A 21,698-nucleotide genomic window follows, 5' to 3' on the forward strand; every position below is an offset into this window, starting at 1 on the left:
TCTCTAGGATTTTGAGGCTAAAACTTTCCGCTCCTATCTTCAGTAGATCAACTGATTAAAACAGTATCTGATTCTTAGCAACCAAAGGCTATAGTTAAAAAAAAAAATAAAAATGAAAAAATAAATTTCCTCCTGCCCTTTATTTTTGTTTCCTCAAGGGAGTGTAAAAAAAAAGCTAATGTTATCTACATACATGTTTCTGTTTTAAGAGGCCACATGCACACAGTTCCCCCCTTCTTGGAGTTGTAACCCCTTCCCCGTAGCTCTCTGTGATATCTCATTTATCCTTCCTCTTGTTATTTGTTGTGCATCTTCCAAAACAAACACAACTGTAGAACCACAGGATAACTTCAGATTGCAAGGCTTAGAATCAAAAACTGTATTGGCTTTAGGCCGGAGGCACATGGGGATTTGAGTTAAATCTCTTTAAAAAGCTGCTATTTTTTCCATTCCCCTGTAAATATTAGAGCAATGTTCACAACAACGCCTTTATGTTTTTCAAGAGGCAGACACTTGGTTTCATGCTTTGATGAACAGAGAATGTTCCTGCAGTAATTTTTTGTTGGAAAACTTTATTCCATAAATGCACTATGAAAGAATACTCCAGAGGATATGGGATGAAAATTGGTATTGTCAGGAGGGCAAAACTGGGCAAATTCTGTGGAGTTTCATTTGTCTTTCTCAGATGGGAGTGTAGGGAACTGGAATCGTAGCTCACATTGTTTCTGTGTGAATTAATATGTGGTTGTGCATTGCACAAGACAGCATAGCCCATATGTCTCATTGCCCAAGCACCCAGCAGGAAAGAAACAAATGCTGTCATATCATCATAGCACTGCAGCTCAGTTCCTAAGTAACCTCAAGTAAAAAACAGAAATTGCACGTGAACATTAGCATGTCAGCAGCAAGACAGTTTATTTTAAAAGATTTGTTTTGTCTAGTAAACTCTGAAAAAAAAAAATTGTTTTAAAGATCAATCAGATATACAGGGAAATCAATACCATTTGCACAAAAGTGAACTATGTCACATAGGGAAATGTGTATGTTCTGCGTGATTACATATTTTCCTACCTTCTGGGCACTAGTAGGGACTGAGGGCAGTTATACAGAGGGGTGCAGGCAGACACGTATGTGTTCATTCTGCCTTCTCCCTGAGCTGGCAGGACAGGAGCCAACTCCCATCTGGAAGCCGTACCTTCGCATTAGCATGGCACTGTGCCCAGCCTAACAAACACCGCCTCTCAGCACTTGGTCCTTGTTATAGGCCCAAGTATATGCTGTAATATTCAGCATACTTTTCATTACAGGGCTTCAGGGCTCCAGACAAATGTGGGAAATACAACTTCTTTGAGAGGATATCATAAAAATGAGCATCTCGTACTCAAGGGTTAGCTTTGTGCTTTCTTCACATCCTCTTTTTTACCTCCAGTTGACCTGGAGACTCACCTTGGCTATAAGACCATCACTACATATTGGGAAGCCATGACACACTTCAGTATGACTGCTGACAGCTGTCCTCTCTTTTTCCTTCTTTTGTCTCTTTTTCTTTCTCCTTTCCTGTCCTTCTCCTAAAATCCAGAGAAAACTGACAAAGAATATCAAAATCTCAAATGAAAGTCACACAAGGGGTGCAGGTGGAGAGTTTCAGCGGATACCAATGTACCCATCATAATGGACATATGAAGAAAGGAATAAAAGAAAGCTCAAGCCTTTATATAGAGATGATCTATACCTAAAGAATTGAGTTAGAACAAAGACTGGGTGAGGTGCTGACATGGTCCAGGTGCCCTTTTCAGGCCAAGTAAGGTCCTTGTAAAGCGAACAGAGATGAAGATACCCAGCCTCCGTTGCCACCAAAGTGCACAGTTGGAACTCCTCAGCCACTGGAAAAAAGAGGAGGAGGAAGAAGCAATGGTCCAAATACAGAAGATTGGAAAAACCTCTTTTAGCCTTCTTACATCAACCTTCTCAGAAGTATCAACTTCTGCTTGCTTTTTATAGAGGTCTTCATAGGTAAAGCCTGGGAGCTCTTGCAATGTTCAGCTGCAGAAAGAAGTAGCCTGTCAATAGTATCTCTTAACAAAATATTTTTTACTTTCTTTTGATGTCTCAGGTCATTATTAGGTTAGGAAAATAAAAAGAAAAAATGGTCTTAATATTTTTCAATAAAAAGTTATTTTCTGTGCTATTCTTTTGACTCACCTTCTCTTGCTTTCCCTCCCAAGGCCTAGTCCTACTTTTTCTGCAGTCACCTGTACCTATCTTCAGTAAAAAGACAGCAAATATAACTTTGTATTCTGATGAAAAACACAAGTAGAAAAGAAAGCTTTGTGTAGATGTAGGACATTTCAGATTTCTATAAAGCATCAGCACTCAGTATACTCAGTTTTATACCATGACTGCAGTGGAAGAATGAAAAAAATCTTGATATTTTTAAAAGTGTTCTCTGATTTAGCATGTCCTCACTTGACAGTTCAATTCAAGGTGGAGAGATAATATGAACCTATTCAACACACTACTATTCTCAATTACAGGAAGCGTACAGATCTCCCCTTTAGGTGACTTCAGCTAAGGTTAGAACAACCTCAGGTGGGATGTGACAGTCAGTGCGTCCTCAGCACAGCTGAAAGTAATGAGCCAGCAGAACTGTCGAAGTTAGAAATATCAAACAATATGTAGTCTCATTTCTACCTGCTTATGATATTCCAAGAATATTTCAAGATATTTCAAGTCTCAGGAGAAAAAAATAATGAAAATAATGAAATGTTTATATTATATATATATATATTATTTTATGTTTAAAAAAGAAAGCTACAAAACATCTCTGTCCAAAGGTCAGGCTGACAGCTGTAGCCAGCTGGCCATGACTGGTTCCACAGCTCACTCTCAGATGGGAGAGTTTCACACTTTCAAGTATATGGTACTGTAATTTATTCATAACCAAAAATACAACAGCAGTTAGGAAATATTAATTTTTTTAAAGTTATTTATGCATGCAGCAGTAGAGAGAGTTGTGAGACACTTTGCAATGGTGCAACTCATACAGAGCTGATCTTCTGCAGAGCTTTTGTGGGATGAAACGATCTCAGATGATCCTCTGCACTATTATAGTACCCATAATGTCAGAATTTCCTAATTCTGGACCAAGAATAGTTTGGCCAGGAATGCAATGTGGTACCACAAGCAGTCCCAACCTGCATTTTACATTGAGGTTGCTTTAATCATCGGTGGAGACTTCGGCTGGAACAGGAACAGCGCCTCAGCTATGTGCTGTAAACAGCACTTCTGAGCCACTTCACTGTCTCAAGGATGTTTTGGGTTGTGCTGTAGAATCACATTCAAGCAGCAGAGTTGAGAAGGGCTGTCATATGGCTCAAGTGCTTGTTTCCACTGTGAACAGGACAGGCATGAGATACGCTGAAGTTAAAGGAAAAATCATGTCTTGAGCAGTATCTACAGGGTGCTTATCTTACATATCTATATTTAAAAAACAAACCAGGTTTTTCTGTTTCTGTTGAGAATAGGTAAAAAAAAAAAAAAAAAAAAAAAAATGCTTGGAGTAAGACATCAAAACGCAGAGAAACGATTAATGCTGAAATGACTTTTAAATGGATGGTGTGAAAGCAATAGATTTGCTCGGGGCTCTTTGAGCGGGGACAAACGACGCATGGCTGCCACCAGGCCCGGAGCTACCCCGACACCCTGGGCACTGCTCTCGCCCACACTTTGCCCTCAGACCCCGGCGGTGCCCACCCGGGGGTGCCCCGGCACGGCAGCCCCGGAGCCGCCGGCCCCTCGGGGCGGGCCGGGCTCGGCCGGGCCCTGCGGCGCCGTAGGCGGTGTCGCAGCGACGCCCCGCGGCCTCGCCCGGTGGCGGTGGCCGGGCCCGGCCCTGAGGCGCTGAGCATGGGGGAGGCCCGAGCTAGAGCTGGAGGCACTTCGCCTCCCCTCCTCTGGTTTAAATTACCACAGTCATTTAAATAATGTAAATAACAGTAATAAAGACACACACAGACACACCCCGAACCCAAAATGCCCCAATGGTGGGCATTTGGTTGGTCCAGAGAAGGGGTGTCAGACATTCTCACTTAGATATTTGCTGTGAAACAGTGTTTGGATCCGTCATAATAAGTATACTGGTTTCTGAGAGGCAGAAAACACGATGTTTTGGGGAGAAATGTCCATCCTGCAGCAGTGTCACTGGTGTGCGTGTCCTGCAAACATGCTCATCGGGTCAGCTGTGCCCACCCCAGTCTTTGTTTTACCACAGACACAGGCATGCCTTATGTCACGGGTATAAAAGGGGGCGAAATGCAGAAAATCAAATAGCGAGAAACTTGGGGGGCAACTTCCTTTGAAATCTGCTGTCTTTATTACATTTTAATCTCTTTAAGTGAAGTTTCACTTAATCTGCAAAGCAGGCCATTTAGCAGATGGCAGCAGTTCTGCTATTATTACACGTATCCAGCATAAGAGCATCTCTAAGGAGAACCACACAGAAAAGAAAAAAAAAATGGTTATATCTCACCCAACACCTACTGAAAATGTAAAGGCTGAATTCTCATGAATGTCAATAGTTTAAGGAGAATACCATTACTGATGTGATTTACTTAGTGTCTGCTGTTTAGCTATGGACTGCATCAATCGGTTCATTTCATAGTGGTGATACTTTACTACTGAACAAAACCATTGCTGAAAGTATAACGATAGATGAATATTTATTGCATTTATTTAATTCAAAGATGCTGTCTTTTGGTACTTATCCCTACCTGAAAATAATGAGTTGTAGTTCTAACAGTGGATTTTGTGTGTGTGTGCTGGTTATCACGAAGATGGATGCCACAATAAGCTGCAATGATCTTGCTGGATGGTCCTAATTTTTAAATTAGTTCCTATAGTGACTACTGTATTTGTGCTTGTGATTGCCCCAGCCCAGGTGCAGGACCCTACACTTGGCCTTGTTGAACCTCATGAGGTTCGCACAGGCCCACCTCTCAGGCCTGCCCAGCTCCCTCTGGATGCCATCCCTTCCCTCCTGCGTGTCGACCACACCACACAGCTTGGTGCCATTGGCAAACATGCTGAGGGTGCACTCGATCCCACTGTCCACCACACTGACAAGGATGCTGAACAGCGCTGGTCCCAGTCCCAAGCCCTGAGGAACACTGCTTGTTACTGATTTCCACTTGGACACTGTGTGTACATTGCTGGTTATTAAACTTATGAAGAAGGCAAGATGCTGAGAAAATGCAAGAAAAGGTGCTGGTAAATACAAAATACACTATATTTTGTGTAGAAACACAGACTGTAGAATTCCAGAAAGCTGTTGAGGAAAGTAAAATATGTCAGGCCTTTCCAAAAACAAAGAAATAGCCCTATTGCCAAGAACATTGTTGGAGTCATCTAATGAGCAACTGAGGCACTGTTAGCTCATCTAGAGTGCTCCAGAAACTATATGGGGAACCACAATGTGAAGTGACAGAGCAGTCATCAATGGCAGCTCCTCAAACTCACTACCTGTTTCTGTGCATTGTCATCCAAAAACCTGTATTAGTTCCTTTGGCTTTTTCTTGAAAGTAGGTGTTTCTGTTTACTTCATTATTTTTGCTCACTTTGTATAATGTTGTTATTGTATTACTTTGGAGCTGAGACTGAAAATGACTGTAACAAACAGCGATCATTCTGCAGCAGCCTGTTGGCCAAAATACTGTGCCTGCTGCTGCACTAGGAGGCAGCTCTGAAATCACATCTGCAAGTCGTTCAAGTAAGTGACTTTGATTCCACATTAAAAATCTCCTACAACTGTCCAGTTCTAGAATTTATACGCGGTTAGTGTGATAAATGCTAAGTGATCTTACATATACACACAACAGACAAAGGATAATCATGGGGTCAGTGAAAAATGATAGTGAGGAACAGATATTGAGTGATAGGAAATAGCACTTTTGTTAAACAGCTCATTTGTAGCTGTCTGCAGAAAGGAAAGGGAGGGTGAGAGTCTGCTCACGTGTTAGAGATAACAGCAGTATCATCTGCAAAAACACTAGATGCACTAAAAGCAGGCCTAAAGTCCAGATAATTTACATCCATAAGTTTGTAGGAGAGATACATCTGCAGTCCTTTCACTGACGTTTTCTAGTTCACAAGGGTCAGGAAGAGATTCCTGAAGATTAAGGATTAGAAGATTTGAATCCCACATTTTAAAGGGGGCAAAGGACACGGAACTATAAACTAGCAAATGGAACATTGTTTGTAGAGAAACCTGGACATTGCTTAAGTGATTCGGCTAAAGAACACCTGGAAATGTTCACTCTGATTAAGGAAAGCTAGAATGGTTTACAATTCATTATATTGCTTGAGGTCTTTAGAGAGATTACTACCTTTGGAGCTCTTTATTGATATGATGACTGCTGTGAATCAGATGCATTAGTTTGTATCATGGTAATGTGAATATGTCTAGCATGAAGCAACAGCACATACTCAGCTTTTCCATGCTCCAGCTCAACTTTCTGTGGAGGTGCAGGGAAGGTCAAATGCTAGACAGAGACCTCTGTTGTCAGTGGTAAGAAAGAGGCTAAAAAGCAAAGACCATTAGAACACTTTTTTCCTTTGATTTTTTTTTTTTTCATTATTTCTCCCTCCCCCCCTTTTTTAAATTATGCCTTCATGAACATTTTTGAATGTTTCATGAAATTATTTCTAAAACAAGTTATCCTTCCCTTGGTATTTTGCAAAGCAACAAAACCAATCCTAGAGTCTTGCAGACAGAGCAAAATTAGTTTCAGTGTTGAAGTCTGCTGGCAAGGCAACACATCCCCTTTCAACTTGAACTGAGAACCTGGGGGAGGAAGGTGAATACGTGGGAGCACACCTATGAATCACAGAATCACAGAATCACAGAATTTCTAGGTTGGAAGAGACCTCAAGGTCATCGAGTCCAACCTCCAACCTAACGCTAACAGCCCTCCACTAAACCATATCCCTAAGCTCTACATCTAAACGTCTTTTGAAGACTTCCAGGGATGGTGACTCCACCACTTCCCTGGGCAGCCTGTTCCAATGTCTAACAACCCTTTCAGTGAAGAAGTTCTTCCTAACATCTAACCTAAAACTCCCCTGGCTCAACTTAAGCCCATTCCCCCTCGTCCTGTCACCAGGCACGTGGGAGAACAGGCCAACCCCCACCTCGCTACAGCCTCCCTTGAGGTACCTAAAAAGAGCGATAAGGTCACCCCTGAGCCTCCTCTTCTCCAGGCTGAACAAGCCCAGCTCCCTCAGCCGCTCCTCGTAGGACTTGTTCTCCAGGCCCCTCACCAGCTTCGTCGTCCTTCTCTGCACCCGCTCAAGCACCTCGATGTCCTTCTTGTAGCGAGGGGCCCAAAACTGAACACAGTACTCGAGGTGCGGCCTCACCAGAGCTGAGTACAGGGGGATGATCACCTCCCTCGCCCTGCTGGTCACGCTGTTCCTGATACAAGCCAGGATGCCGTTGGCCTTCTTGGCCACCTGAGCACACTGCTGGCCCATATTCAGCTGACTATCCACCATCACTCCCAGGTCCTTCTCCGCCTGGCAGCTCTCCAACCATTCCTCTCCCAGTCTGTAGCTCTGCTTGGGGTTATTGCGCCCCAGGTGCAGGACCCGGCACTTGGCCTTGTTGAACTTCATGCAGTTGACCTCAGCCCATCGGTGCAGCCTATCCAGATCCTCCTGCAGAGCTTTCCTACCCTCGAGCAGATCGACACACGCACCTAACTTGGTGTCATCTGCGAACTTACTGAGGGTGCACTCGATGCCCTCGTCCAGATCATGCTCCATGCAGACTTTCTGTGATGCAAGTTCTGCATTTGCTATTGCAGGTGTTTCTGCAAAGAGAAACAAAGACAGATCTTTAGCCCAGGGCTTCTCCTACTGACCTGGTTGCTGCACAGACAGGACGATGTAGTGCTCGTCTGTTTCATAGTGTCCCACACAAGCTGTGTCCCCTGGGCAGCAAGCAGAACAGACTCTTCCCTATTTCAATAAGAATTTGATGAACAGTATGTTACCAGCCCCAAGTTAGAGGTCTGAAGTCAGGGTCTAACGCCAAAGTGAGCCTCTCCAACTTGCATCCTCCTCTCCTTTGCCTTCCCAGGATCCTACAGCACCTACACGCTCTCTGTGGGAGGGATTCAGTGTTTCAGTGGGTTTCTCTTCTTCCAGACGTTTCCCTTCTCTTCTCTCTTGAAAGATGTCCTTTGGTCATATCTCATTCAAGTAATGCTGCATGAAGCCCTTCCACCCTTCTGTCAGGACAACACCAGTTTTGCTTTGCCCGCCAATGCCAGCCCTTTGGAAAAAGTAGAGGGAGAGGCTGGGTGCTGCTAACAAAACAAACCTGCCATGGGGCTGTTCTGGCACATCACAGGTATACATACAGATTTTCTAGCCCTAAAGGGTGCTGCATTTGAAGAGCAAAGAGCAAGTAGGATTTCTGGACACTTCCCACCTTCTAGCAGCCTAATTAAATGGGGCTGGCTGCCAATAAAGAAGGAAAACAATTTCCTCATTGAAATTTATTACCACTGTGTATTGGAACCTACTGGAAAATTACTTACTGCTCAGCATTGTCATTAACTCAGCAATAGATTTTCATGAGGTTTCTATTTTCATAGGCTGAGGGCCAAATTCATCCCAGATGTAACTTCATTAGTGCCAATACAGCTATGCTGAGAGTAAATTTGTCCCCATGATTTTAGGATCTCTGTGTGTGGGGACTCTTCTGTGCTTGATGTCACTGCGTGTCACACCGTGAAAAGGACAATCTCTTGGAGTCACCTAACTATTCGTAAGCAAAGATTTTATTTAAAACGAAACAGCTTGAGTTCAGGCACCTCTCCAGTGACCAGGAGCTCCACAGACAAGAGCACTTGTCCCAGTACAGCATAAGCCAGGACAGATCCATTCAGATTGTGTAACAAATCCACCATTTCTCAGCTTCCTATGTGGTAGCCATAGTAATGTAGAAGGCGTAGAGAGACGTAGGTGTTCCTAAGAGGGGGAGAGGGATTACGATGTAGGAAAGGATTCTGAAATAGAACTATCATGAGGACAGTCAATAAGGAGCACCAAATGTTCCCTGAATTCTCCTTATTGCTATTTTACGGTGTTAGATTTAAATAACCTATGATTCAGGCATTGTATAAATGGAAGAAAACCCAATTTACATTTCCAGACTAGTGAGGCTTTTAAAAAGCACAACAGTGTTTCTATCACTGAACACTACCCTTAGTATCCTCAGGCTACCGAGGTTCCATTCGGGTATTTGCCAGGGAGCAGTGCTGTGAACTTTTATGGAGAGGTGCACTTCCGAGGCCAGCAGCACTGCACGCCCTGCAGGCCTCAGCACACCGAATACCCCGCACTGCCCCTAATGAGAGCTCAGAAGGCTTCTATAAAAATATAAAGGATTAGGCTTTTCTGTCCAGAGCTTAGACGTGTCTTTCAACACCCTTTTCTGCTTTTGTATTACCACTGACCAGGACAACTTTATTTAGTCAGTGCTCGCGTTGAGAAGAAAGGGCAGTAAGCACTTGCTCAGTTTCTGTTCTGAGGAAGTTAAATAATCTCCACACGGTCTCCAGCGTTACACTCACACTAATGACATTTATTCACTTCATTAGAGTTTTATGTGGGTATCTGAACACAGAATCAAGCTCAGATTTGGATTTAATTTGATTTCAAAATATTGATCTTTCCTTTCTTTCCATGTAAAAATTTGTTCTTTGGCAGACTTTCTACCAAAATAATACATTGATTTTATCTATTGCACAAAGGGTTGACTTTTTTGCCTGAGTTTAAACACAGAAGTTAAGTGCTTTAATATTTTGTGAGGTGGGGCCCTCAGGCCTCACAGAACTACTAAAGAGACATTCAGGGGTTGCTGTCCTCAGCAGGTCGGTAGGCCACCCTCACCCCAGCAACCAGGAGCTATAGAGACTTCACACAATGGTACTATGATCTGTGGTCACCTGGCCCCAGTCCCTTGTAGTCCTGAATTCATACAGGACATTTTCTGGATCAGACCCTTCCTGTGACCTTTTGCAATTTAAGAATTAAGGCAGGGAGAGGAACAGAGAGCAGGTGGGGCTAAGGGACACAACAGCCCCGCTCAGGCCTCCCACCTTCCTTGACAGAACTCATTCCTTTGGAGGTGGGCCATAGATGAAATCTTTCACTTTTTTTTGCATTTTTTTAAATTTTATTTATTTATTTATTTATTTGAATGATAGAGGTGGAACACCCCAAGGCAGTGTTTGTGGTGTTCCTCATGAGTTTTAGTACTGGATGGCATCTGCATTGGCTCCACCTCCTTTCCCCTCCTACACATTGTCATAAGCCAACATCTTAAAGGACATTTCTGGCTTTCCTCATGTTCTGCTTCAGAGATGTTTTACTTACATCACATTTGGACCATCATTTATGATTTTGAATCTATCCTTTGTCTTCTTCCATTTCTATTTTGTTTTTTAACATTTGTCTCAAATGTCTCTCTTTTTTGAATATTAAGAGGCTATGACTTTTTTTTTTTCCCTTCTATTGCTGCAGAGCACTCCAAACGATCTGGCAAAAGATGTGGCAGCTTCTATAAATAAAGCCATTACTATAATTATTCCAATTTTTAACTGTCAGTGTATTTCCATGTGACTAGAGAGATGCAAACAGAAAAAAGAAAAAAAGAAAAAAAAGAAAAAAAAAAAAACAGGCCACACTTAATCAAATAGGTATTACCTTGTTTAACTGCATTGTCAGCAAGGAAGTCTGGTCTTGGCTCCTTGCAAGCTGACTTTTATATTTAACACCAGAGGCTTTTACAATTTAGCCTGCTTTTTCAGGTAACGACACTCAAGTACCATGGCTATCATTAAGAATGTCACTATTTTTCCCTTTTGAACTTAGGTGGTTTTAATTACCAGAGGCTTTACTGGGATGATAGCTCCTGCATTGTTTGGGTCTGGATTGCTGATCATAACTTCCATGACTTCTATAAAGTATTTCTCTCTCCCTAGATCCTGTATCTGCCGTGTCTCTCGCCTCCCGCCTAAGGCTATGCTGGTGCAGCAAACACTCTGCACTGACATGTTTCAATGCATTTCTCCCCATCCAAAGCACACTGGATCCAGCCATATTTTTGCAACTGAGTTTGATGAGTGTAGAATTAATTAAGCTTCTAAGTTTATGAGTTTATAATGGTGCAAAATTCCTTTAGGACTCTCGTTCTAGCCTTCTCTAGCTAGTACTGGGAAAATGTGCAGTGATGCAGTGGTGGCCATTATAGACATTGCAAATCATTTCAGCAGTACTGCTTCTCAGAGCAGCCACACGCTCTGTTTTAAGGGTGAAACAGAGAGAGAAGCACAGCTAGGAAAAACCATCCAAAAAAATCCAACCAATTCATGTGATGTAGATTTTGTAATGAACATTGTATTCTGTATCCATCATATTTAGATGTGAGCTCTTTAGGTAAGAGAAACTTTCAGATTTGTCTTACCGTAGAGCACTCACCACTCAAACAGAAGAGTGCTTTCTGTTGACGTTTTGTTCTTACATACTTTGATGGGTTTTGAGTCCTTATGGGATTACAAAGGCTCCTGCAATGATGCTCTCAAAAAACAGAGAGAAAATTCAGCAAAAGCATTTGATATATATTTTATTTATTTATTTATTTATTTATTTATTTATTTTTCTGCAACGTGGCTTTGAATTACCAATTGCAATATCAGAGCACTTCTGGTGGTGGCCCAATGTCTACACTCACTCCTTTTACTTGCTGCCTGAGGCTTTCCATTTGGTGTTAGAGCTGCCCTCCAGAAGAAGTTTTTACAACAACAAACCACTATTGTCTTTGCTTTTTCTGTTCAAGTTTTCTCCTATACTTGCCTTTCTTATGGACTTATTATCTGCATTCCTAACACAAAAATTCCCATGCATGGCAGATTCATAAGAATGTTATTAAGCTCTCAAACAACCAGCAAAGCAGTGCCCCCACTGAAAACTGTACCACAGGAGAAAAGATGGACATTACAGAAGTTTCACAAATGGTGTCACAAGATTACCTACAGGTTTTGGGGTAGAAGTGTGCTGTTTCTCATGTTAAATTTTGTGAATAGCCTACTTTTATTTACTTTGTGTGGTTTTTTGTTTGTTTGTAATATTATCATCTGTCTAAAAACATTTGTGTTGCCTAGACCTCTTGCAGTAAGTTGTGTGAAACGTTTGAGGAGGGCAAAAATGAGATGGTAGCAGTTACACTTTATCTTTGGAGTTATTCAATAAAAAGCCACAGTGCTTTAAGTGAGCTTAATTATAGCTGTTCTGATACAGCTGAGCACAGTTTTCCACTCAATGAGGGACAGCTGGCTACATCTGAGACTTTTAAGAGCCAGGCCCGAGTAAAGTTACTTGTTGAACTGGAATGAGAGCTGGGATTGTGCTGCAAACAGCCAAGGAAAGCGGAGGTGCTGGTAAGCCAGTGGGAACATTATTGGGGACAGTATGCCAGCGTAGTTCCAACCCCATAAACTATTTTACAGTGGCAGGAGGTCTGTGGGAGTGTTTATATTTGCTGTCTGATATCCCTCTATTTCATTTTTATGGGGTGTGATAGATGGTATGTTTTTATTAAGCAGAGAGGTTTCGGGACAGCTCCCCTCTAGATGAGGACTTGGTAAGCCAAGGAGCAGTGGCTGGCCCTTGTGAGCAGCAGCCAGGAGGGCTTGGGGTGAAAGGCTCTTGGCTGTATGGCCAAGGACTGATTGAAGCTTGTTGATTTGGGGGAAAATGAGGAATTTGGAGGAAATAGCAGGGCTCTATAGTCCCTAGACAATGTCTGAGAAATCAGATTTGAAAGAGTTCTTGCATCTAGAATATGCCTGTAATGGTGTGAGCCATGGGTGTGTGTTCTACCAGTCCTTTTTTCCTGCCATATGCCATCATTTTTAAAATAAAATAAAATGATGCCAATGTTGGAGCACTCCAACAAATTCCTCAGTAAGGAATCAATATCCTTCCCATATCCATCTTTCCTCATCTAGCCTTGGATCATACAATACCTACCAGCACCAAGCTCTACTCCTGCCAGCAGGCTTCCTATGTTGAAGAGCCGTTCACAGACCGAGCTGTGCCACTAGCTTTGGGCCCAGCTGGGAGCAGCATCTATCCACGCAGTGCAAAAGAGGTGGCTCAAAAGTGAGGGTCTGATGCCACGGTCCCAGAACATGAATGTGGTCATGAGCCCAGCTGGGTCTTCCTGTCCCACAGCCTGCCACAGGGTCCCCAAAGCTGACACGAAGAGCTACCAGTCTTTCTACAGGCCTTTGCAAATCAACTATGGAGCTGTCTACAAAATATACTTGATGCATTTTTAATAATAAAAAGAATCACAGATTTCTTGAAGGAAAAAAAAATGAAACAAAATTCTGATAAAACTTATGTCCATTTATATGCCTGACCTCTGCAGTTGCATAGAATAATATAGCATAGAAAGCTCTGAATTGCTTTGCAAGGGAAATATCTAGTAAAGAATTCAGCTATTGAAACAACGCATTCTTTCTGAAATAATTAGATGGCTGAACTATATTAGAGGAGCAATAAGGTCTCAGGAAAAAGTTTAACTACATAGGAAATTACAGTTTCTCTTTTATAGTCACTTTATATGTTGAAGATTCATAGCTTATTCTGTAAGACAAGAATCAATAAATGACAGAGTTTTTTTTCTCCTAATGAGTGTGTTGTATTTAAATAGAAAATAATATGAACAATGAATTATTTAGGTTTACAGGAGTGCTATTAAAACTGGCAGATGTGAAATGTAACAAAGACAAACCACCCTCTGCAGGAATTGTATTTCATTTTATGACATTCACACGATAGTTTGCAATCCTCAAGTTCTAGGCTGGTGGATTATTTTTATTTTTTTTTTCCAGCAGTGGTAAAAACCCAGCTCATAACACTGAACGTTCAAAAAACTCACACTTGAAAAATCACACCTATGATCTCTCCAAGCTCTGTAAATCCTTAAGATGTGAAAATGAAACAACTCTTGAGCCATGAAAGTGAGATTCTCTTCACCCGCGTGAAATCATGGCAATCTATTTATTTATTTTTTATGGGCGAAGTATGGCGGGGAGGGGGTGAAACAATTTACACTGCAGATGTGTGAGGTTAAGTCAGGAGGTCCTATACAGTCCTTCTCCCTCCCTTTCTTGCAGCTGCTACTTTTTCTGGACTATTGGCAGTATCACCAGCCGCAATCCTTCAGCAGGTGTGGAAAGCCAGGGCTCCTGGAGCTGCAGACAGCCCACAGCTAGGAGCTCTTCCTCTATCCCACTAGGGTCTCCGCTGCAGTCTTAAGTTTTGACTTTGTTTTTCCTGCACAGTAAGATCCCCCCAGGATCCTTTTTAGTTAGTCTTACCTTGAGACTTACTTGCTATTAGCCGCCTGATTAATTGAGCCACTTAGGTCCTCATACAGCATTGCTGAAGGTAATAAATCGGCGATGAATTTGTGATTTGAGGTGGTTCCCTTAATTCAAGCAGATTTATATGCAGGAGTGGAAAAATGACAGTAGCTATGGAAAATCTGGGGCTGGTTCTTCACAAAACTGTTGAGATTCACCAGCAGGGGTAAGGGTAAACCCAGACTGCCCAATATTGTCTTCAGTGACTACATTAATACACAATGGTAAGGTAGGAAGTGGACATTGGCATCAGGTAACCCAGAGGTGCTATCTGATGTTTAAAAAAGTAGAGGTTGGTCTGTGGGTATAAAAAAAAAAAAAAAATTAATGCCTTTCTGGGAAGGTTTTTTTTTTAGCTGACTAAAAATAAATACAGTGCAAGCACTGTATTTAAAATACAGAGTTTATTTTTATCCATCTACAAATGCAAGGTTTTCAAATGCATTAACTTCTGTACAAATGCTCTGTGCTACTGAACAAAAATTGCATGAAAACCAAGCAATTTTTGTATATATATGTGCATGAATCAGGTTTTGGAACACTGTCTAGATAAGACAGTGTTAGAAAAATTTGCAGAGGCTACAGCTGATGGTGAAACCCCAGAGGAAGCAGTTCTGGCTGTCAGGGTGTTGCAGACTGTACTGGGTTGTCAACCTGGTACAGCAGGAGGATGGCTGCTGAGGTGCTCACAGTGGTGCTGTGAAGAACCTGTGAATATAATCAGGGGATGAAACAGGCTAGGAGAAAGCAGTGATGCTTTATGCTTGCCTCAGTGATATTAGGGAAGCTGTGTTAAATGTATGCCAAAACTCAGGCCAAATTAAGCAGCAATGTTCATGATGTGGTACGGGAAAATTGGCCCCTGGGAATAAAGTAACTGTAGATTTGTGTATGTTGGCAGGAAAAACAGTCTCTTAAAATTTTCCAAGACTATTATTCTTGCTTCTCTGAGGTGGCCTTGCCTGAAGAAACTACAGGTGATTGTGCATACCCAGTTTTGTTTTGTTTTGCTACGTGTGTTTTGCTTGACCTGGAAACATCTGAAAGCTGCTAGAGGGTACAAGATGTGACTTTAAAAATGCTTTATAAAGAAACATCATCCTCATCTCCACAACCCCCAATGCCAGCCTGGCTGCTGGATGTTGTGGCTAGGAGCTGGGGCTGTTGGCAGCCCTGCGGCTTGTGCTGAAGGACTGGGAGATTGGTGCCACCCCACATGCCACAGGCATTTAACGTGCAGCACTGCTGGAGCCAGAGCTGAGACTGAAAGCGATATTTTGGGATGCGTGCTGGGCTCGTGCACGCTCTTGCTGGCTTCTAACTGATATCCTGGGAAAACTCCCAAATCAAACAGTGGTTTTAAGGTCTCGGAGGACTAATACGAAGTGTTGGATGCAGAGCTTATTTTTCTGCATTTACATTTTTTTCCCATGCCTTGCCTCCCTCTGTCATTCTCAGTGAACACTTACACCCCATTGAAATCTGTGCCCAAGTCTCAGTTTGACACAGGGTTAGCAGCTAACCTGGATGTTTATAGGATTTACAGTAACTTGGAGAATTGTTGGTGTATTTCTGGTGACCAAATACTACACTGCAGCATCCTGCAACTGAAGGTGCTTGCTATTAATTTGCATTACAGATTTAAGTTAAAAGAAGTTAATAGTATTGGAGAGGTATTAACTAAAATGTTTTGTATCTAAATTATATACTTTAATGAGCAAAATAGAAATACATGTATGTGTGATGGTAAAGGAGATTAATTTAAACCTTACTGGTAATAAAGTCAAAGTTTTCCCAGCTGCAGGCTATGGAAGAAGAGGTTAAATGGAAGCAGAGCACTGCTGCCTACTCCTGACTTCATCAGTACCAATTACTCAGTCCTGGACTAAAGACTCCACAGTGGCACCCTTCTCAGTCCTTCCCTAACAGCACAGTAACAGAGAGAGTGCAGGGCACCTGCCTTTCAGCTGTGCTGTGCAACTCACCTGCACCTTATTAGACAAAAAGGCTCCAGCACTAGATGCCAGCACTTGGAGGAAGGTAACAGACCTCTCCTTCTGAGGGAGCGCCTCCTGCTCTGCTGTCTCTGATGCAGTCTGTGGTGCAGGGAGAGTTCAGGGTAAAGGCTGCGTTTGGGGTATTCTCTAGCTGTGTGCTCAGTGTTTAAGCTTCAACATACAGCCTCCAACTGAGCTGGAGTAATTTGATGTTTGGTCCATGAGTGAATTAGATTTTTATTTTTTTTCATAGGTGAAATGCTTCATAGAGTTGGGCTTTTAGTTATGGGAGGGTTGGTGGTTTTTTCTTTCTTTCTTTTTTTTTTTTTTTTTTTAAATATCTTAAAGCCATCACTTTTCTCCCAGCATCTTGTTTTCTGCTTAGTCTTGCTGCATGTACATTGCAGTGCAGAGCATCAGCACCATGCATGGTCAAAGGGAGGGGGCAGGCACCTTTGGGAGCACCGCTGGGCGTCCAGCCATGGAGGCCCTTGGACAGCAGGCTGACCCGACTGCTCGGGGCTCTCTTGAGCACGGATTGTACAACAGGGCCTAAGAATTGCCCTGAGCATCTTTAAATAGCTTGTCTGCTTTTGAGGAATAACTTTTTTTTTCCCAACAGTACTTTTGCAAGATTAAATAAATGTGAAATAGGCAATCTCTATGATCCCTGTCTGTAATGGATGTGGTATCAACCTTCTGTGTTTCCCTCCCTTGTTTGCTAGCAGGAGTCAAGTCCTTCAATACGTGGAGATGATCTTACCATAATTAATTATATCTCTGTTTCATTGTTGTCTTCATAAAGGGTAACAAATACATGCTCTTTACAGACAGATGTTGCTGTGGAACTGCCTGCATTGGAATATGAATAAACTCCCAGAGATTACTGAGGGCTGAACTTCCAGCTTTAAATTGCAGCAAGAAATCAGACCACTAATATGTATTATTTACCTTCCTTTTTTTTTTTTTTTTTAATTTGAGCTTGATTATTTCTTTTTTTAAATTCTTTTCATAGGGTAAGAAACATAAATTGCTGCAAAAGAGTTTTGCACATGACACATCACTGTATGAAGTGCACAACACTTATGCTCAATAGGAAATTCTGACCAAACTATTACTATTAGAGATGTTCAGGGGAAGGATAATAGTGGTTGGTTTTGTTCCCTGTTATGATTATTAGGGAGATCAGAGGGAACTGAATTTCTGTACTTCATGAAACTGTAGGCTGAATATCTGGGTAGTTAGGCTGATTGCAAAACCTATATTTAAACCATTTTTTTAAGGATACTATAGCTGTGTAATAATTATCTCCTCTTCTCGCTAAAGAAAATACCAGCATGGCACGCTCCAAAGCCCATGGATGACAGACACTCAGTACCCTGACAAGCAAACAAAACCCTCCCCGGCCTCTTGATCCCACCCTGACAGAGTGAGCCAAGGCTGTGAGCCTGTGTAAGGGAGCAGGCTGTGTTACAGACCTCACTCCGTGATCCAACACGCGCTGTAACATGCTGTCTGTGTGTGTACGCCACATGTCGTACCTTTTATTAACATGTAGCTTGCCTTCTGGTGAGCAGATCCGTATAGGACCAAAGATCCCGCGGTCTTTCTCATGGCTTGGTTGCTAGTCCAGCAGATAGACTTGTACATCACTTAGCTTAGTTCTTCAGCTGTAAAACAGGGTTATCAAACCCAGCTTCTTGAAACCTTCTGGTAAAAAGTTGTACACAGATTTAGGTGTTCACCCAATTAACATTGCTTATTCAATTTGCACAAATTAAAACAACTATTTGTATTCTATGGCTTATTAAGGTTTCCACCTTGGTAGAACTTTCATGTTATACATTTTTAAAAAAAATGCAAATATATTTAAAGGTTGATTTTTTTTTTCTTCCTTTTTTTTTTTTTTTTTTTTCCCCTTAATCTGAACCATACTTGGTGAAATGGAAGGACTTCTGGGACAAATTTTTTATACCAAAGAGAAGTCTGGAAAACAGTTGTTAACATTTTACAACTGAGTTATGAACTCTTGAAAATGCGTTTTTTCACCAGTTCAGCAGGAGAGCATACCCTTGTACTAATCTGGCTTGCAAGTGATGCTGGGTTTATTAAGCTCAAGCACTCTACTTTATTTTATTTTTTAATTTGTCAATAGGGCAATTTCTGCATCTGTTTCCCTGTAGCTACCCTTCTCAAGATTGATATATTTACAGAGATTTGTTTCAATCTTGAAAACTTAATGTAGCTTGCATTTTTAAACTTGCTAGAAGTAGAATTTCAAGTTGGTATTTAGGGGAGAAAATAACACCTTAAAGGAGACCTGCATGGGTCATAAGTTTAAATTTGTTTAACCTCTCAAGGGATGCTACAGCCGGCATATGTATTTGCCAAATATCTTTGTACGTGAAAGGCTACTCTTACACCTTTTCTCTCCTTGTGTTCTGGAGGGACTGTGTGTAAACCTGCTGCAGTGTGGTAGCAGTGCTTTGGATCTGGTGCTGTCAAACATTTAATGCAATTTCCAAATTCTCCATATGGATAAAATCTAAGTTGTCTGGTTATACATATTCCTGTTGGCCAAGTCATTAGGAAGAAGTAAATAACATAACTTCTCCTTTAAGAAACATAATCGATGGGGCTTCAGAGAGATGACAAATGTGGATTTTTATTCTTTTTTTTTTCCAAGTCTCATATAAAAACTTTTGGGAGATACTTGGATTTAAAAATATGCTTAATGTGTGATGTAGGCACGAAGGAATCAGGCCAGCATGAGGAAGAAGTCTCTGGAATGAGTCTCCAACAGTGATTCATGCAGCAAACAAGATGTACTTTGGAGTCCTGCAGCCCCGTAGGCAGGCATATTGCTGAAGGCGAGAGAAAATGGTGAAACAAGCAGTGAAGAGACAGCATTAAAATGTAATGTATTAATGAAATCAGTGAAAAGTAACATAAAGGTGGAAGCTGGATTTTTTTTTTTTATCTTGGAATTCACGTGGCATTGATTAACTGAGAGAAAGATATGCAAGGGGGACATACTGTATGGATTGTACTATGAAACTTTTGTTTCTATCTGCCCTGTCAGTACCTCTTCTCCTCATGTTACTGTTCTATTTTGCTGTGGCTTTTGTTTTATTTGGGAATTCTGTCTGATTTCAATAAGCCGTTCGAGCTCCATGGCAACTAGAGAAGTAGTGAAACGATGAATTAGAAAGAAAATCAAGTGATCAAGAGGAGGGAGCAATTTTAGTCAAGCTGCTTAGCAATCTCTGCAGAACATGATTTACCCTTACTTAACATTTAACAAGAGCTTCATTTATGTAAAAATGATGCAATTAAGGTGCCAGAGCTCCTAGTAAAAATCCCTGAGGCTTCTTACAAGCCGTGCAGCAGTATCAAAGAATATTAATTTCAACTTCCTTGATCTTTCCGAGGGAAACATTTTTTTGACTCTTTAGGAAAAATTGAAAACTATTATTTAGAAGAAAATACCTCACTCTGTTGAAAATAGTCTCTGTGAGAGGTTTATGCTTCCTTTGAAAGTATAAAAGTTTCCATTAAAAAATGTGCAAAGTGAAAGTGCAATTATCCAGTCTTCAGCAAGTTAAGTTAGGAAAAAAAAAAATCTGCCATACTCAAATCATTATATTTTTTTTAATCTTTTGATAAATTGAATTAAAAATCAAAGATGAAAAGCACATACACAGATATCGTGAGTGTTAATACTCATGTACATAAATGAAGGAGAGGTGAGAGGGCACGGAGGACTCCGTGGCTTCAGACACAGAACAAGTTGCTCCAGCGAGGACCCATCCATGTGTGTTTAGGACATGCTGCATGGTTGGGGCTACCACTTCTGCTCCTCCTCTGTTAGGACAGGTTGTCATTTACACAGGCCTGTGCAACCAACTCTGATAGAGAAATGAAAAGGTGAAACACGTTATGGACAGTAAAGCAGAAAGTAGAAAAGCTCTACATTCAAAGACTGTCATTTGTGTTTTCTTTGCCTCAAATTAGAATGAGATGTACTAATGAACTCTTGTGTCTTTTTCTTTTGATGTAACCTTTCATAAGCTCCTTAGGGCACAGAATGTCTTTAATTTCCCCTCTCATAAAACTTCAATGATAGTGTTAAGCAGCAAATAACCTTAAATAATTGTGCATACATCAGCAGATAATTAAACACTGATCTGCTTTTAGAAACAGTACATCATTTCTCTCTGACCCGTTCTGTTTTAGAAACCATTATGGATAGGACTTTTCTAACAATGAGCTTAGTGCAAGGTACAATTATACTTAAAAACAAACAAAAAAATATATATAATAATAATAATGTTAACGGTATATCTCCAGCTTCCTTATGTTGAAAGAGCCCTGTAACAGCATACTGATCATGTACTCCCCAATCCCCAAACAGCCTAATAGTACTCTTTTCATCACCCCTCTAAATATTTCAGGGAAACAAAGCTGTGATGTTAGATAAACTTGGAGGGTGGGGGGAAAAGATGAAGATGTCTAACCCTCTGAAACATACCATACTAGTCTCAAAAACATAATGTAAGTAGTTTGGCTGGGGTGTAGATTGGATCGCAGTGCCTCTACCTCTTTCCACAGCTTACTTTGCCCTAACAGAATGGGAATGATCCCATTATGCAGATCCATCACTATCACACTGAAAGGTACTCCAAAATCAAAAGAAGCAGGGAAGGAAATTACCTCAAAATGATTTTCTCTGAAAAACTAATGTTCAACAAAAGAAGATGACTTGTGTTCTTTCATTATTTTTTTTCAAATATCCCCAGCAGGTCAGTATTTCATTAAAAAAAAAAAAAAAAAAGGAGCTATTCATTTCAGGCAAATGTCAAGGTGCAGCTAAGGCCCTAGATAAATATTCTCTGTCTTGGTGAGAAATGGGTCTCAGTAGAAACCCCTGCATGCAGCTGACTGCCTTCATTAAAGTTCAGCCACTGGTAGCTGTAAGGCTAGCCTTGTGCGTTGAGTCCACAGCCACTGGGTACATTATCCTGCAGTACAATTGCAGTGATTAAACTTTTCTCCCTGTCAATGAGAGGCAGAGAAAAGGAGGCTCTGAGCAGATGGAAATTTCCTTAATCCCATTAACTGAAGCTCCCTCTTTTCCACAAAAACAATGATCTCCCCAGTGGGATTTTTCTTAAGTAAAGCATCTCAAAACTTGCTTGTGGAT

Source organism: Netta rufina (genome assembly GCF_964035555.1).
Source record: "Netta rufina genome assembly, chromosome: 2".
NCBI lineage: Eukaryota > Metazoa > Chordata > Aves > Anseriformes > Anatidae > Netta > Netta rufina.